This window comes from Bombina bombina, chromosome 1, assembly GCF_027579735.1.
Source record: "Bombina bombina isolate aBomBom1 chromosome 1, aBomBom1.pri, whole genome shotgun sequence".
Classification (NCBI taxonomy): Eukaryota; Metazoa; Chordata; class Amphibia; order Anura; family Bombinatoridae; genus Bombina; species Bombina bombina.
The window spans coordinates 336,258,257-336,274,142 of record NC_069499.1 but is presented as its reverse complement, the minus strand read 5'-3'; the positions used below and the strand labels follow the sequence as shown (position 1 = coordinate 336,274,142).

Here is a 15,886-nt window from a genome sequence, read left to right as displayed (position 1 = left end):
GCTGTTTTACAAATAAATACACAACTCTCAGGTATACAAACAGAGGGAGTTTATTTAGAACCATTCCTGGATGACACTATATACATAAGGATTACTAGGGTACCCAAACATTCCTATAAAGAGTGCATAGTAGAGGATCACCTAACATACACAGAGTTGGGGGACTCTTTTCTTCTAAGTATAACATATTCAAGATTACAGCATTTTGGGGGAATTAAGATAAGCACCATAGGCCACTGATATTATAATTCTCCACCCAAAATAAGATATACAGTCCAATTGCATGATAGTGCTAGTGTCGATTTTAAAGTGTGTGTTACCCTTATTTTAAGTGCAATGTATAATAAAAGTTATATTTTATTTTTTTCCCGGTCTGGAAAAACCGCCTCAAAAGTCTAGGCTAAGAGTGCTTATTTGTGCATACTTTCAGGAGATATCCACAATCTAGTGAGAGTCTTCTTGGTTTTTTTGGAATATTTAAATAGTGTTTGCGATGCAGGAGGGTGGCGGTTTAGGGGTTAATAACTTTATTATAGTGGTGACGATGTCGGGGAGTGGCAGATTAGGGGTTAATAACTTTAATATAGTATTTGCGATGCGGGAGGGCCGTGGTTTAGGGGTTAATAGGTAGTTTATGGGTGTTAGTGTACTTTGTGACAGTTTAGTTATGAGTTTTATGTAACAGTTTTGTAATGCAAGCTTTTTAGCCAGAACGCAAAACTCGTAATGGCTACGCTTTGGAAGTCCCATGAAAAAACGTAATTTTTATATGTGCGGGACTGGCGTTGCATTACAGGCTAAAAGGCTTGCGATACAGCTATACCGACAAGACTTGTAATGGCTGCAGTGCTGTTTTAATGCTGAAATGACCATTTTTTCAGCGTTAAAGGGACAGTTCACCCAAAAAATTCTCCCCTTCAAATTGTTCCCAATTGGGAGACTTCCGGTAGGAGGGGCTAGGCGCACAGTCACGTGTGGAGAACGCTGTCTGTGCCTGGAGGCCTGAGGCAATATCGAGAAGCTGAGTGCCTATAGGCGGGTGAAACTAATCCCGTCCAGGATTCGCAAAGGCCAAAACGGAGATCGGAGGCTACCGGCAGCTGGCCTGATCCAGGCTGAGAGAACTCGCTGAGGAGGCAGCTGTCTGATCACCGGGAGGTACACGCCAGCCGCGGGGACCCACGAAGGGAGTGGTGAGCGGCAGTAGCGGTGAGAGCGCCCAGGCATCAGGATCCCGCCCCTGGGGAAAAACAGCAAGGTGACAAGACAACCGAGTCACCGGCACAGAAGGTCCCACGGGAACCGGAGTGTAAATATTCACTGTGCCTACCGTCAAGTCCCTATTATAAAAGGGAAACTAAGGAGATGAGAGCTTGCGGCTCCTGAGAGCGACAGAGGCTGAAACCACTCCACGACTAACATAAGTGAAAACCTATTAACTGTTAATTTGCTTTTGGATCCTGCTGCTGTGTTTCTTGGGTCGGCTTGGAAACTTGGGCAGAGAGAGGGGGGGGAGGGCCAGGTGTATACCCACAGTTAAAGCATTAAGGGGTTCCTGCGAGAGTAGGACCTGGCAATTGCTGTCTTTCCCCCCCCCCCCCTGACCCTTTGCTACCCATAGTGAAAGACTTTATACAATATCCTTAAGAAACCAGGGATTAAGCACAGCAGAGACTGCTGCTGGGATAAGCATTAAAAACACTACATAAGTAAAGAATTGCCAGAGAAGAACCGGGCAAAAGGCTTAAAGATACACCTAAGGACTTTAAAAGAACCTTAAAATTTTAAGGACTTTAAGAGAACTCTGCAATATAGATACTGAGGACTCACTGATTAACTGTAGTAATGCATATATTCTATCTGTGGCAGTGCTGATGAGTATTACTGATAATGATGGCATGACTTAGAGAATAACTGTAGTACTGTGTATAGTTCACATATGACATGGTTGTTGATCAATAGTGATATTGATAGGGAGACTAATGATAAGATACTAAAGTAGAACCTACTACTAAGCTAGGTGGATAAACGTGAGATAAAACCTCGAAAATATATGTGAATTTACTATAGCAAAAAGGCTTTGCATCTGTAAGAATACATGTGGATTCCCAGACATAGGAGTGGTCAAATTATTATATAAGGTGATTTATATTAAATCCTGCACCGCGGGAGGGTGAGCAAAGTATACATGGAGTGCGGGAAGGTTTAAATTTACTGCTCAGTTGGAGATAAGACTACAAGGGGAATCTGTAGTAAAATAACGGAGAGGTTAAAGGATATAATATCAAAAAGACCTGATAGATACATACTGTGAGTATTATTCCTGTACTGAGGTTTTAAGAAAGAGTAACCTTATACACTTTAAACACACATGAGGAAAGTAGAGTTAGACTACACTAACACTAGAAATAGTGTACACACGGGTTAAATTGTTCCCAATTATTAATTTTACCTGCTGGAGTGTTTTAAATTGTTTACAAGTAGCTCCTTTACCCCTATTTTGGCCTTTGAAATAGCTCATTTAGCCTGTGGTATCCCAACCTATACTGAAAGTTTCTATACTGGAGTATATTCTATTGAATAGCCTAAGTAAACACAGACAGCAAAAGAGATTACACTCTCAGTGGGGGGCATGATAGTTAAGTAATAAAATGATAATTTTCCATTGTTCTCTCTAAGTATTGAGCTTTAGTTTATTAGACAAATATAAGATAAGGAAGCAAGTGTGTGTACACAAAGTGATAACATAATGAGATCTGAAATTACCTGAAGCTCAGCCCATTGTAATAGGCTGTGGTTTAAAAGCACAAAACCAGCTACTTCATATACACAAATAAACCAAAAAATGCAATTTCTCCTACATTTTATACTCTGCAGCTGGTATAACAAGTCCTTGAAAATACATTCATATAAAAACAATTTTACAGTGTACTTGTAATCTACCTGATTGTTCTGTATGAAAATAACATTGAAATTTGAAATATTCATAACTCCTGTTGGGTTAGCGCGCAAGCATTAGGTGTTAGATTTTATCTCCTGCTTTCTCCACTGACTTCTATAGAAAGACTATGTTAACGCAGTCGCTATATCACAAAGTCTGGAAGTTATTGCGCATCCCGTTTCGCTTGCACGTAAACTTTTACTTTAAACTTGTAATACGAGCACAACCCCATGTGCACAAAAATATTACCTCTAGCAAAAGTTTACGCTCGAAAGGGAGCGCTAAATAGCGCACCACTTGTAATCTTGCCCTTAATGGGTGAAAATGAGCACTGCTGTAAGTCTGCAGCAGTTCTCCTGAAGGCAACGAGCTAAAGAAACTACTCAGGAGCTTGTTCATATTGAAAATAATATTTTGAGTAATATAGCTTTTTATTGGCGGTTTCACTCCAAGTAGTCATGATAAGAAAAAACAAATGTGGAAACTGGACTTGAGACCTGTAAAATAGTAAGTGAAATTTAAATAATGATGTAAATATTTGCATATTTTTAATGAAATATCAGTAATTGCTCAACATAAGCGAATGTAATAGACGCATCAACATGAATGAATCCGTTTCATGTCTTTTTAAGCAAGTTAAAACATAACATCCACAACTATAGTTTTAATATCGTGCCTGCAAGATTGGGCACTACATGATGCAGTGCAACTTTCAGGGGCAGATAAGGGGTTAAAGCAGGGGTCGACAAATATGTTTCAAATTTAGAAGCCAGTAATAATATATAGGAGCCAGACAGTGTTTGTCAAGCCTTGGGTTAAAGGATTACTTTCTGTTATAATTTTTAAGCTAAACAACTAACATATTAAAGTTAATAAACATTAATTAAAACCTACTGACCTATATTTTCTCCAAAACGAAGTTTCATAACGTTCTAAAAGTTATATCTTTTATTCGCCGATGATGTCACATTATCCTGCCCACTATTTTCAGCACTGCGTGTTCAAAATACTTAAACCAATAACTTTGTGTTTAAAGCGGCATTTTGAAACCTAGGTATTGTAAACGGATTGGTACAGAGCAAAGGATACCCACAGAGTGGGTTTGGAAAACAATTAAATTTGCAGACAAGATTTCTGATATACGGTAGAGATATGTTAATGAAATGCTATTGATAAAAAGCGTATTTGGGGTAGTTAGTTAGTAACAGGCATAGAAAATATTTACTTACAGTGGCCCTTTAAAGTGCTAAGTCTCCTTGTGTGGAAACGGAATTGAATAGTTTGTGTAGAGGGAACAGCAACAGCAGCATAGAGAAGTATTGTTATTTCTGTATACACCTGGTACTTAGTTTATAGCAGTCCCTCATGGGGTCCCAACCGTACATCCTGTGGTTTGGTAGCCTGCAACAAGACACTGAAGACACCCACTTTACGGAGCTCTAGACATATCTGAAGTTGTATTCATACTGCCTTTATCCCTCAGCATAATATGGCACAGACATGTTTTGCAAAGGAATTTGACAAAAAACAACAATTCGATGAAAAAAGAACGATTATGCAAAATGTCTGGAATGTTTTATTCCAGGTTAATCTCTGCATCCTGGAGAAACACATGCACGCCATAATATCTGATTGTGGTTACAGAGATTGAGTCAGTAGTTATTGTTGTAAAGAAGCTGGTTTTATACATTGTCTCGCTCTACGGGTCACATTTTTGGATGTCTAGATATTCACAAGGAGCAGAAGATTCAAACTTGCATTCTATTAAGTTAAAGGGACAAAACGTAGTTTTTATTAAGCACTGCATTGAAAAAGATCTCCATTCAAAATACATTTTTTAAATTAAAGTGTTGTAAAATAATTTGCAACACAAATATTCAGGAAAAGTGGACAGAATTAATAAATAATATACATAATTTAACAGATGTTTAAATATTTAATACATATGTATAGTATGAATCAGCAATTAAAGGGATATTAAACTTTTCCTTTCACAAATTCAATTGACTTTTATTACTAAATTTGCTTAATCCTGTTTGGCATCCTTTATTGAAGGAACAACAATGCACTACTGGGAGCTAGCTGAGCATATTGGGTGAGCCAATGAAAAGAGGCATATGTGTAGGCAATAAGCAGCTAACTCCCGGTAGTGCATTCATGTGCCTGAGCCTACCTAGGTATGCTTTTCAACAAAGTATACCAAACAAACAAAACAAATTATATAACAGAAGTAAATTGGAAAGTGGTTTAAAATAAGACATAGATTACAAGTGGGGCACAACTGGTAGCACAGTCCCACTTTCTTTACTAAAGGGAAACAAGGACTGATAATCGGCACGTGCAAAATCCTGCACCAGCTTTCACTTTAAACACAATTTATATATGTTTGCCTTACGTTTTACCAGAAAAAAACGTTACAGGCGATAAGTGTAAAGCGGCTTGCGAGTGTACGTTGCTATTGTATAGTCAGTCCGTGTTGGGCGGGACATAGATGGCAGCCATATACATGATATCTTGTACCGCAGAAATTGTGAGATAATTGAAAGCAGGACAGGCACATTTAGAAATGGTGTTTAGCGATAACGTTGTTTATTTTAAAATGTTTATTTTTATTTCATACTTGAATTATTCTAATTGCAATTTACAGAACGTTTGTCTTTTAAATAAGATTTAACCATTTGTTGTACCATTTTTTTTTGCCAAACAAGATCTTTAGCACAGGTTTTGTTATTGTATTATTTTGGTTTCCAGTATCTAGAACATTGTGTTGCCATCTTCGTACTTATTGAAATATTTTAAAATTTGTAACTTAAAATGACATAATAGAAGTTGATATAAGAAGCGGACACTTTTTTCTTACAAAAAAAAAAAAGAAATTCTTAATTTCAGATGAAAATCTTGACAACTTGTTTTGTCGAATTAAAACAAAGTAAAAAACAATCCTGTTGAAATATTTAAAAAAAAATGGAGCAAACATGCTAGTATACCCATCATGCCCATATAAAAACTGCATTCAGAAGGTTTAACACCATCAAGATGATAAAGGAACATGAAACCCAAATGTTTTCTCTTATAATTTAGATAAAGTATGCAATTTTAAACAACTTTCCAATTTAATTCTATTATCTAATTTGCTTCATTCTCTTGATATAATTTGTTGAAAAGCATACTTAAATAGGTTATTGGCTCACCCATGTGGATTGTTATTTTTTCAATAAAGGATATCTAAAGAAAGAAGCAGATTTGTATTCTTTATCTGAATTATGAATGAAAAATGTTGGGTTTCATGTCCCTTTAATTTTACACATATAAAAAAGGGATCAATCCAAATACCACAATGTAATAATTTTTTTTCTAAAATTTTTCACACCATTTTACCTTTTTTTAATGCCGTTTGTGAGATGTATGTTTTAGGGGGAAGTTCGGCAGTGGTAAAATGATCATTTTATTACATGGTGCAAATTTTTGTTTAGCCGTTTCCTTTGGTTTCAGTGGGAGACAATAATAGTAAACGGCAGCCAATATGTAAAGGACCATTAAATACAGTTAAATTTCTTAATCAACAAATGCACTATAACAAGACAATTCAAAAGGACTATAAATTTCAAATGAGCAGTAGATTTTTTTTCTGACAAATTTTACAATTTGCTTACATTTCCTGCCCCTTTATCATGTGACAGCCATCAGCCAATCACAAAATACATATACATTTAAACTGAACTCTTGCACATACTCAGTAAGAGCCGGTGCCTTCCGAAAGTGTGAATATAAAAAGACTATTTAATAATGGAAGTAAATTGGAAAGTTGTTTAAAATGACATGCTCAATCTATACATGAAAGTTTTATTTTGACTTTAGTGGTCCTTCACGCACAAATAAAAAAAAACTGCAGAGAGATATTAACAAGCAGACACAGGTTTCTCAGCAAGCACAGAATACTCAGCGGGTACTGTTGCTGAGACTGTCACGGGATACCAGATAGGTACAGCAGGCACAGCTGGTTTGAAGAAGGCTGTCACTGGTAAGGTAGACATAGGTTTCTCAGCAGGCACAGGATACCCGGCAGCGTATACTGTTGGAAAGACTGGTACGGGGTACCAGATAGGTACAGCAGACAAAGCTGGTTTGAGGAAGGCTGTCATTGGTATGGTAGACACAGGTTTCTCAGCAGGCACAGGATACCCAGCAAGTACTGTTGCTGATACCAGATAGGTACAGCTTCAGGAACAAGGTGAGCACACACAGGTATCAGGTTAGGCTGCGTGCCTTTCAGGATCCAGATGAGTTTATGCAGGTACAGGGTAAGTATGCTTGGTCTCTGGAACAAGGTGAACATATGCAGGTACAAGTTAAAGTGAATGTAAATTTTGATGCTTAAGTGCCCGGTTTTTAAAAATTCGATTAAAAATAGGGGCACTTTAATTCATCAAAATTTACATTTCACTCATGTTGTGAAAAAAAACTTACCTTTTAATCTTCACAGCAGCTCAAGCTTCCTCCGGTCATTGCAAGCCATTTCTGATGTCAGAAATTATGGATAGGTCATCCTCCAATCACAGCTTCCCCCCCGGGGGAATGTATGTCTGATTCAACGCCGTGATTGGAGGAAGCCGGATTCCTCATTTTAGACCCAGGAAGAGGCTTTGCGACGGGTGGAGGAAGCTGGAGCTGCTGTGAAGATTAAAAGGTAAGTTTTTTCATAACAGAAGTGAAATGTAACTTTTGATGAATTAAAGTGCCCCTGTTTTTAATAAATTTTTTAAAAATCGGGCACTTTAGCATCAAAATTTACATTCACTTTAAGTATGCTTGGACTCTGAAGCAAGGTGAGCAGACACATATATTAGGTATGTATGCTTGGTTTCTGGAACAAGATGAGCATATGCAGGTACAAGGTAAGTATGCTTGGTCTCTGGAACAAGGTGAGCATATGCAGGTACACGGTTAAGTATGCTTGGTCTCTCATACCCCCCAACTGTCCCGATTTTCGCGGGACAGTCCCGATTTTAGGGGTCTGTCCCTCTGTCCCGAGTTGCTAGCCATCAGTCCCGATTTGCCCCAGGCATTTAAAAAAAAAACTTTTTTTTTTTTTTTTTTTTTTTTTTTTTTAATTCTATTGGGCCCATACTCAGAAGCAACTGGCTTTGTTCTCACAGGGTTAGATACCTGTTATATTCCCTGTGGAAAAAGAATGGTGTGTGGGTTAAGCAGGAGTAAGAAGGCTGTATACACTCTGACCACGGGTAATGGTGACCTCTCTAACCTACCTCTGGTAATGATGATATCTAACCCCTGGTGATAATACTAGTATGCCTTCAGTTTTATACAATGAGCAGTGGCAGCCGCAGACTGCCAGCTAATGTGCTTGCCAACCCCAGGACCCCATACAATGAATTACAGATACCCATATATGATGTAGTGTGTGTGTGTCTATCTGTATCCATAACTGTGTGTGTGTATCTGTATGTATAAGTTTATGCTATGTAGTGTGTGTGTGTCTGCATGTATACATGTAAGCTATGTAGTGTGTGTATGTGTATCTGCATGTATAAGTGTATACTATGTACTGTCTGTGTATCTGCATGTATAAGTGTGTATCTGCATGTATAAGTGTATGCTATGTAGTGTGTGTGTGTCTGCATGTATAAGTGTATACTATGTAGTATCTGTGTATCTGCATGTATAAGTGTATACTGCATGTATAAGTGTATGCTATGTAGTGTGTGTGTATCTGCATGTGTAAGTGTATGTTATGTAGTGTGTATGTATCTGCATGTATAAGTGTATGCTATGTAGTGTGTGTGTATCTGCATGTATAAGTGTATGTTATGTAGTGTGTATGTATCTGCATGTATAAGTGTATGCTATGTAGTGTGTGTGTATCTGCATGTATAAGTGTATGCTATGTAGTGTGTGTGTGTATCTGAATGTGTAAGTGTATGCTGCATGTATAAGTGTATGCTATGTAGTGTGTGTGTATCTGCATGTATAAGTGTATGCTATGTAGTGTGTGTATCTGCATGTGTAAGTGTATGCTATGTAGTGTGTATGTATCTGCATGTATACGTGTATGCTATGTAGTGTGTATATATCTGCATGTATAAGTGTATGCTATGTAGTGTGTGTGTGTGTATCTGCATGTGTAAGTGTATGCTATGTAGTGTGTGTGTATCTGCATGTGTAAGTGTATGCTATGTAGTGTGTATGTGTGTATCTGTATGTATAAGTGTATGCTATGTAGTGTGTGTGTGTGTATCTGCATGTGTAAGTGTATGCTATGTAGTGTGTGTGTATCTGCATGTATAAGTGTATGCTATGTAGTGTGTGTATCTGCATGTATAAGTGTATGCTATGTAGTGTGTGTGTATCTGCATGTATAAGTGTATGCTATGTAGTGTGTGTGTATCTGCATGTATAAGTGTATGCTATGTAGTGTGTGTGTATCTGCATGTATAAGTGTATGCTATGTAGTGTGTGTGTGTATCTGCATGTATAAGTGTATGCTATGTAGTGTGTGTGTATCTGCATGTGTAAGTGTATGCTATGTAGTGTGTGTGTGTATCTGCATGTGTAAGTGTATGCTATGTAGTGTGTGTGTATCTGCATGTATAAGTTTATGTTATGTAGTGTGTGTATCTGCATGTATAAGTGTATGCTATGCAGTGTGTGTATCTGTATGTATAAGTGTATGCTATGTAGTGTGTGCGTGTATCTGTATGTATAAGTGTATGCTATGTAGTGTGTGTGTGTCTGCATGTATAGGTGTATACTATGTAGTGTCTGTGTATCTGCATGTATAAGTGTATGCTGCATGTATAAGTGTATGCTATGTAGTGTGTGTGTGTATCTGCATGTGTAAGTGTATGCTATGTAGTGTGTATGTATCTGCATGTATAAGTGTATGCTATGTAGTGTGTGTGTGTGTATCTGCATGTGTAAGTGTATGCTATGTAGCGTGCTACTGTGCATTTTTGCTGACTTTAAAGGCCAGAATCTAGAATATTAATGGGGAATGCAGAGAGTAGTTTTAAAGAATTTATTAATAAATGTGCAATTAAGATAAAAATATTTAGCAATGTCTTTGCAAAGGCTAATTAAATACAGCGCTCACATAGCCATACCAGTGGTTTGAGCTTGTGTTTGATTTGCTGCCTAAGGCCTAGATTTGGAGTTTTGTCGGTAACGACCCGCGTAGCTAATGCCGGCTTTTTTCTGGCCGCACCATAAAAATAACTCTGGTATTGAGAGTCCACATAAAGGCTGCGTTAGGCTCCAAAAAAGGAGCGTAGAGCATTTTTAACGCAGCTTCAACTCTCGATACCAGGGTTGCTTACGCAAGCGGCCAGCCTCAAAAACGTGCTCGTGCACGATTCCCCCATAGAAAACAATGGGGCTGTTTGAGCTGAAAAAAAACCTAACACCTGCAAAAAAGCCGCGTTCAGCTCCTAACGCAGCCCCATTGTTTGCTATGCGGAAACACTTCCTACGTCTGCACCTAAACACTCTAACATGTACCCCGAGTCTAAACACCCCTAACCTGACCCCTGCATATTATTATTAACCCCTAATCTGCCGCTCCGTACACCCCCGCCACCTACGTTATCCCTATGTACCCCTAATCTGCTGCCCTAACATTGCCGACCCCTATATTATATTTATTAACCCCTAATCTGCCCCCCACAACGTCGCCTCCACCTGCCTACACTTATTAACCCCTAATCTGCCGACCGGACCTGAGCGCTACTATAATAAAGTTATTAACCCCTAATCCGCCTCACTAACCCTATAATAAATAGTATTAACCCCTAATCTGCCCTCCCTAACATCGCCGACACCTAACTTCAATTATTAACCCCTAATCTGCCGACTGGAGCTCACCGCTATTCTAATAAATGTATTAACCCCTAAAGCTAAGTCTAACCCTAACACTAACACCCCCCTAAGTTAAATATAATTTTAATCTAACAAAATTAATTAACTCTTATTAAATAAATTATTCCTATTTAAAGCTAAATACTTACATGTAAAATAAATCCTAATATAGCTACAATATAAATTATAATTATATTATAGCTATTTTAGGATTAATATTTATTTTACAGGTAACTTTGTATTTATTTTAACCAGGTACAATAGCTATTAAATAGTTAAGAACTATTTAATAGCTAAAATAGTTAAAATAATTACAAAATTACCTGTAAAATAAATCCTAACCTAAGTTACAATTAAGCCTAACACTACACTATCAATAAATTATTTAAATAAAATACCTATAATTATCTACAATTAAACCTAACACTACACTATCAATAAATAAATTAAATACAATACCTACAAATAACTACAATGAAATAAACTATCTAAAGTACAAAAAATAAAAAAGAACTAAGTTACAAAAAAATAAAAGAATATTTACAAACATAAGAAAAATATTACAACAATTTTAAACTAATTACACCTACTCTAAGCCCCCTAATAAAATAACAAAGCCCCCCAAAATAAAAAAATGCCCTACCCTATTCTAAATTACTAAAGTTCAAAGCTCTCTTACCTTACCAGCCCTGAACAGGGCCCTTTGCGGGGCATGCCCCAAGAAGTTCAGCTCTTTTGCCTGTAAAAAAAAACATACAATACCCCCCCAACATTACAACCCACCACCCACATACCCCTAATCTAACCCAAACCCCCCTTAAATAAACCTAACACTAAGCCCCTGAAGATCTTCCTACCTTATCTTCACCTCACCAGGTTCACCGATCGATCCAGAAGAGCTCCTCCGATGTCCTGATCCAAGCCCAAGCGGGGGGCTGAAGAGGTCCATGATCCGGCTGAAGTCTTCATCCAAGCGGGGCAGAAGAGGTCTTCCATCCGATTGAAGTCTTCATCCAAGCTGGATCTTCTATGGTCATCCACCCGGAGCGGAGCGGCAGGATCCTGAAGACCTCCAACGCGGAACATCCATCCTGGCCGACGACTGAACGACGAATGACGGTTCCTTTAAATGACGTCATCCAAGATGGCGTCCCTCGAATTCCGATTGGCTGATAGGATTCTATCAGCCAATCGGAATTAAGGTAGGACTATTCTGATTGGCTGATGGAATCAGCCAATCAGAATCAAGTTCAATCCGATTGGCTGATCCAATCAGCCAATCAGATTGAGCTCGCATTCTATTGGCTGTTCCGATCAGCCAATAGAATGCGAGCTCAATCTGATTGGCTGATTGGATCAGCCAATCGGATTGAACTTGATTCTGATTGGCTGATTCCATCAGCCAATCAGAATATTCCTACCTTAATTCCGATTGGCTGATAGAATCCTATCAGCCAATCGGAATTCGAGGGACGCCATCTTGGATGACGTCCCTTAAAGGAACCGTCATTCTTCAGTTGGACGTCGCCGGAAGAAGATGGGTCCGCGGTGGAGGTCTTCAGGATGGAGCCGGTCGTCATTGGATGAAGATAGAAGATGCCGCTTGGATCAAGATGGTTGCCGGTCCGGATCGCCTCTTCTTCCCGGATAGGATGAAGACTTTGGAGCCTCTTCTGGACCTCTTCAGCCACCGGATGATGGATCACCAGCCCCCGCTTGGGTTGGATGAAGATTTTGGAGCCAGGACGGCTGATACCTGGTGAGGTGAAGACAAGGTAGGATGATCTTCAGGGGCTTAGTGTTAGGTTTATTTAAGGGGGTTTGGGTTAGATTAGGGGTATGTGGATGGTGGGTTGTAATGTTGGGGGGGGTATTGTATGTTTTTTTTTACAGGCAAAAGAGCTGAACTTCTTGGGGCATGCCCCGCAAAGGGCCCTGTTCAGGGCTGGTAAGGTAAAAGAGCTTTGAACTTTAGTAATTTAGAATAGGGTAGGGCATTTTTTATTTTGGGGGTCTTTGTTATTTTATTAGGGGGCTTAGAGTAGGTGTAATTAGTTTAAAATTGTTGTAATATTTTTCTTATGTTTGTAAATATTTTTTTATTTTTTGTAACTTAGTTCTTTTTTATTTTTTGTACTTTAGTTAGTTTATTTCATTGTAGTTATTTGTAGGAATTGTATTTAATTTATTTATTGATAGTGTAGTGTTAGGTTTAATTGTAGGTAATTGTAGGTATTTTATTTAATTAATTTAATGATAGTATAGTGTTAGGTTTAATTGTAACTTAGGTTAGGATTTATTTTACAGGTAATTTTGTAATTATTTTAACTAGGTAACTATTAAATAGTTCTTAACTATTTAATAGCTATTGTACATGGTTAAAATAATTACAAAGTTGCCTGTAAAATAAATATTAATCCTAAAATAGCTATAATATAATTATAATTTATATTGTAGCTATATTAGGATTTATTTTACAGGTAAGTATTTAGTTTTAAATAGGAATAATTTATTTAATAAGAGATAATTAATTTTGTTAGATGTAAATTATATTTAATTTAGGGGGGTGTTAGTGTTAGGGTTAGACTTAGCTTTAGGGGTTAATACATTTATTAGAATAGCGGTGAGCCCCAGTCGGCAGATTAGGGGTTAATAATTGAAGTTAGGTGTCGGCGATGTTAGGGAGGGCAGATTAGGGGTTAATACTATTTATTATAGGGTTAGTGAGGCGGATTAGGGGTTAATAACTTTATTATAGTAGCGGTGCGGTCCGCTCGGCAGATTAGGGGTTAATAAGTGTAGGCAGGTGGAGGCGACGTTGAGGGGGGCAGATTAGGGGTTAATAAATATAATATAGGGGTCTGCGGTGTTAGGGGCAGCAGATTAGGGGTACATAAGGATAACGTAGGTGGCGGCGCTTTGCGGTCGGCAGATTAGGGGTTAATAAGTGTAGGTAGCTGGCGGCGACGTTGTGGGGGGCAGATTAGGGGTTAATAAATATAATATAGGGGTCGGCGGTGTTAGGGGCAGCAGATTAGGGGTACATAAGTATAACGTAGGTGGCGGTCGGCAGATTAGGGGTTAAAAAAATTTAATAGAGTGTCGGCGATGTGGGGGGACCTCGGTTTAGGGGTACATAGGTAGTTTATGGGTATTAGTGTACTTTAGAGTACAGTAGTTAAGAGCTTTATAAACCGGCGTTAGCCCAGAAAGCTCTTAACTACTGACTTTTTTCCTGCGGCTGGAGTTTTGTCGTTAGATGTCTAACGCTCACTTCAGACACAACTCTAAATACCGGAGTTAGAAAAATCCCATTGAAAAGATAGGATACGCAATTTACGTAAGGGGATCTGCGGTATGGAAAAGTCGCGGATGAAAAGTGAGCGTTAGACCCTATTTTGAGTGACTCCAAATACCGGAGGTAGCCTAAAACCAGCGTTAGGAGCCTCTAACGCTGGTTTTCACGGCTAACGCCAAACTCCAAATCTAGGCCTTAGTGTATTAAAATATATGACTTTATTTAGAATTTTATTTTTATTACTTTGGTCTTATGATTTTTAAGCCCCGCCCACCACATTTAAATTTTTTTGTGGGGGGGGGGTGTCCCTCTTTTTAATTTTGAAATGTTGGGAGGTATGGAGTCTCTGGAGCAAGATAAGCATACACAGTTATAAGGAAAGTATAAACTTGGTGTCTGGAGCCAGGAAAAAGGTAGGTAAGGCAATAACTCAGCCCAGAGTGATGGACTGGGTGAACTTTTATAGAAACTCCCACACTTGAGACCTCCAGGTGGGAGTTCCTGTAATTAAGATGCAGTCCCTTTAAACCTAGGAAGCGTGTGGCCGTTTGTGCCTAGAGAGCAGCAGCTGAAACAAGGCCGTAGTCTCTGCCTCCCATGTGGGACACCAAGATAGAAGACACTCTCAGAACTTACAATTTATTAACTACAGAAGCACAAGGTTCTTTTTGGATCTGGTTAGACACAGTGGCGGCTGGTGACTTTTGAAGATGGGGGAGCACTAGCCCCGCCCCTCAGATGGCCCCGCCCATTTTTGTGTGTGTATGTATATATGTATATATATATATATATATATATATATATATATATATATATATATACACACACATACATACACACACACACTATGCCAGTTACCTTAACACATTCTTGTACAAGGTGAGGGCAGTGTGTTATGTGTATTACTTTGTGTTGTATGTACATAACTAACCTGAAAGACAAGAGCACCACATACACCCTGCAGTTACTATATATATATATATATATATATATATATATATATATATATATATATATATATATATATATATACTGGGTACAAGAGTCCTGTTACTGGGGCAGTATAAGGACATATATATATATATATATTTATTTATATTTATAAAGCCCTTATACTGCCACAGTGACAGGACTCTTGTACCCAGTATATATATATATATATATATACACCCAGAGACAGGCAGAATACACTTTTTAATAATACACTTTTTAATAATGTTTAATACACACACTGTCTGACACTAAAGTAGCCAGCCATCATAGCAAGCCACTATCCTGACACCCAGAGACAAGCAGACAGTATATGTATTAAACATTATTAAAAAATGTATTCTGTTTGTCTCTGGGTGTCAGGATAGTGGCTTGCTATGGCTGGATACTTTAGTGTCAGACAGTGTATGTATTAAACAACAGCATGCTGCTTACTTTCCATCTGTCTGTTCTGAATACTTTCTCTCTCCCCTTGCCATAGAAACACAGATCTGCAATTAAAGGTAAAGAAAAAAAAAAAAGAAACTGCTTGTTGAACTGTTTACTGCGGCAATATCATGAGGGCTGGAGCACTGTAATCAATTCAACAAGCACTTTCTTTTTTTTTTCTTTACCTTTAATTCCAGATCTGTGTTTCTAGGAGGACAAGGGGAGAGAGAAAGTATTCAGACCAGACCGATGAAAAGTAACTAAGCAGCATGCTGTACTGTACGGTAGCACTAGTTTTTCTCTGAGCCTTGCTAGCACTTACCCTCCCTGTGCTGCTGCTGCCCCCTCACTGACTG

General features: G+C 38.3%; 1 protein-coding gene across 4 annotated transcripts in view; it reads left to right on the top strand.

Annotated features, from left to right (window-relative positions):
* TNS1 (tensin 1) overlaps positions 1–15,886 on the top strand; it is a 403,399-nt gene that overhangs the window by 147,798 nt on the left and 239,715 nt on the right. The window lies entirely within an intron of this gene.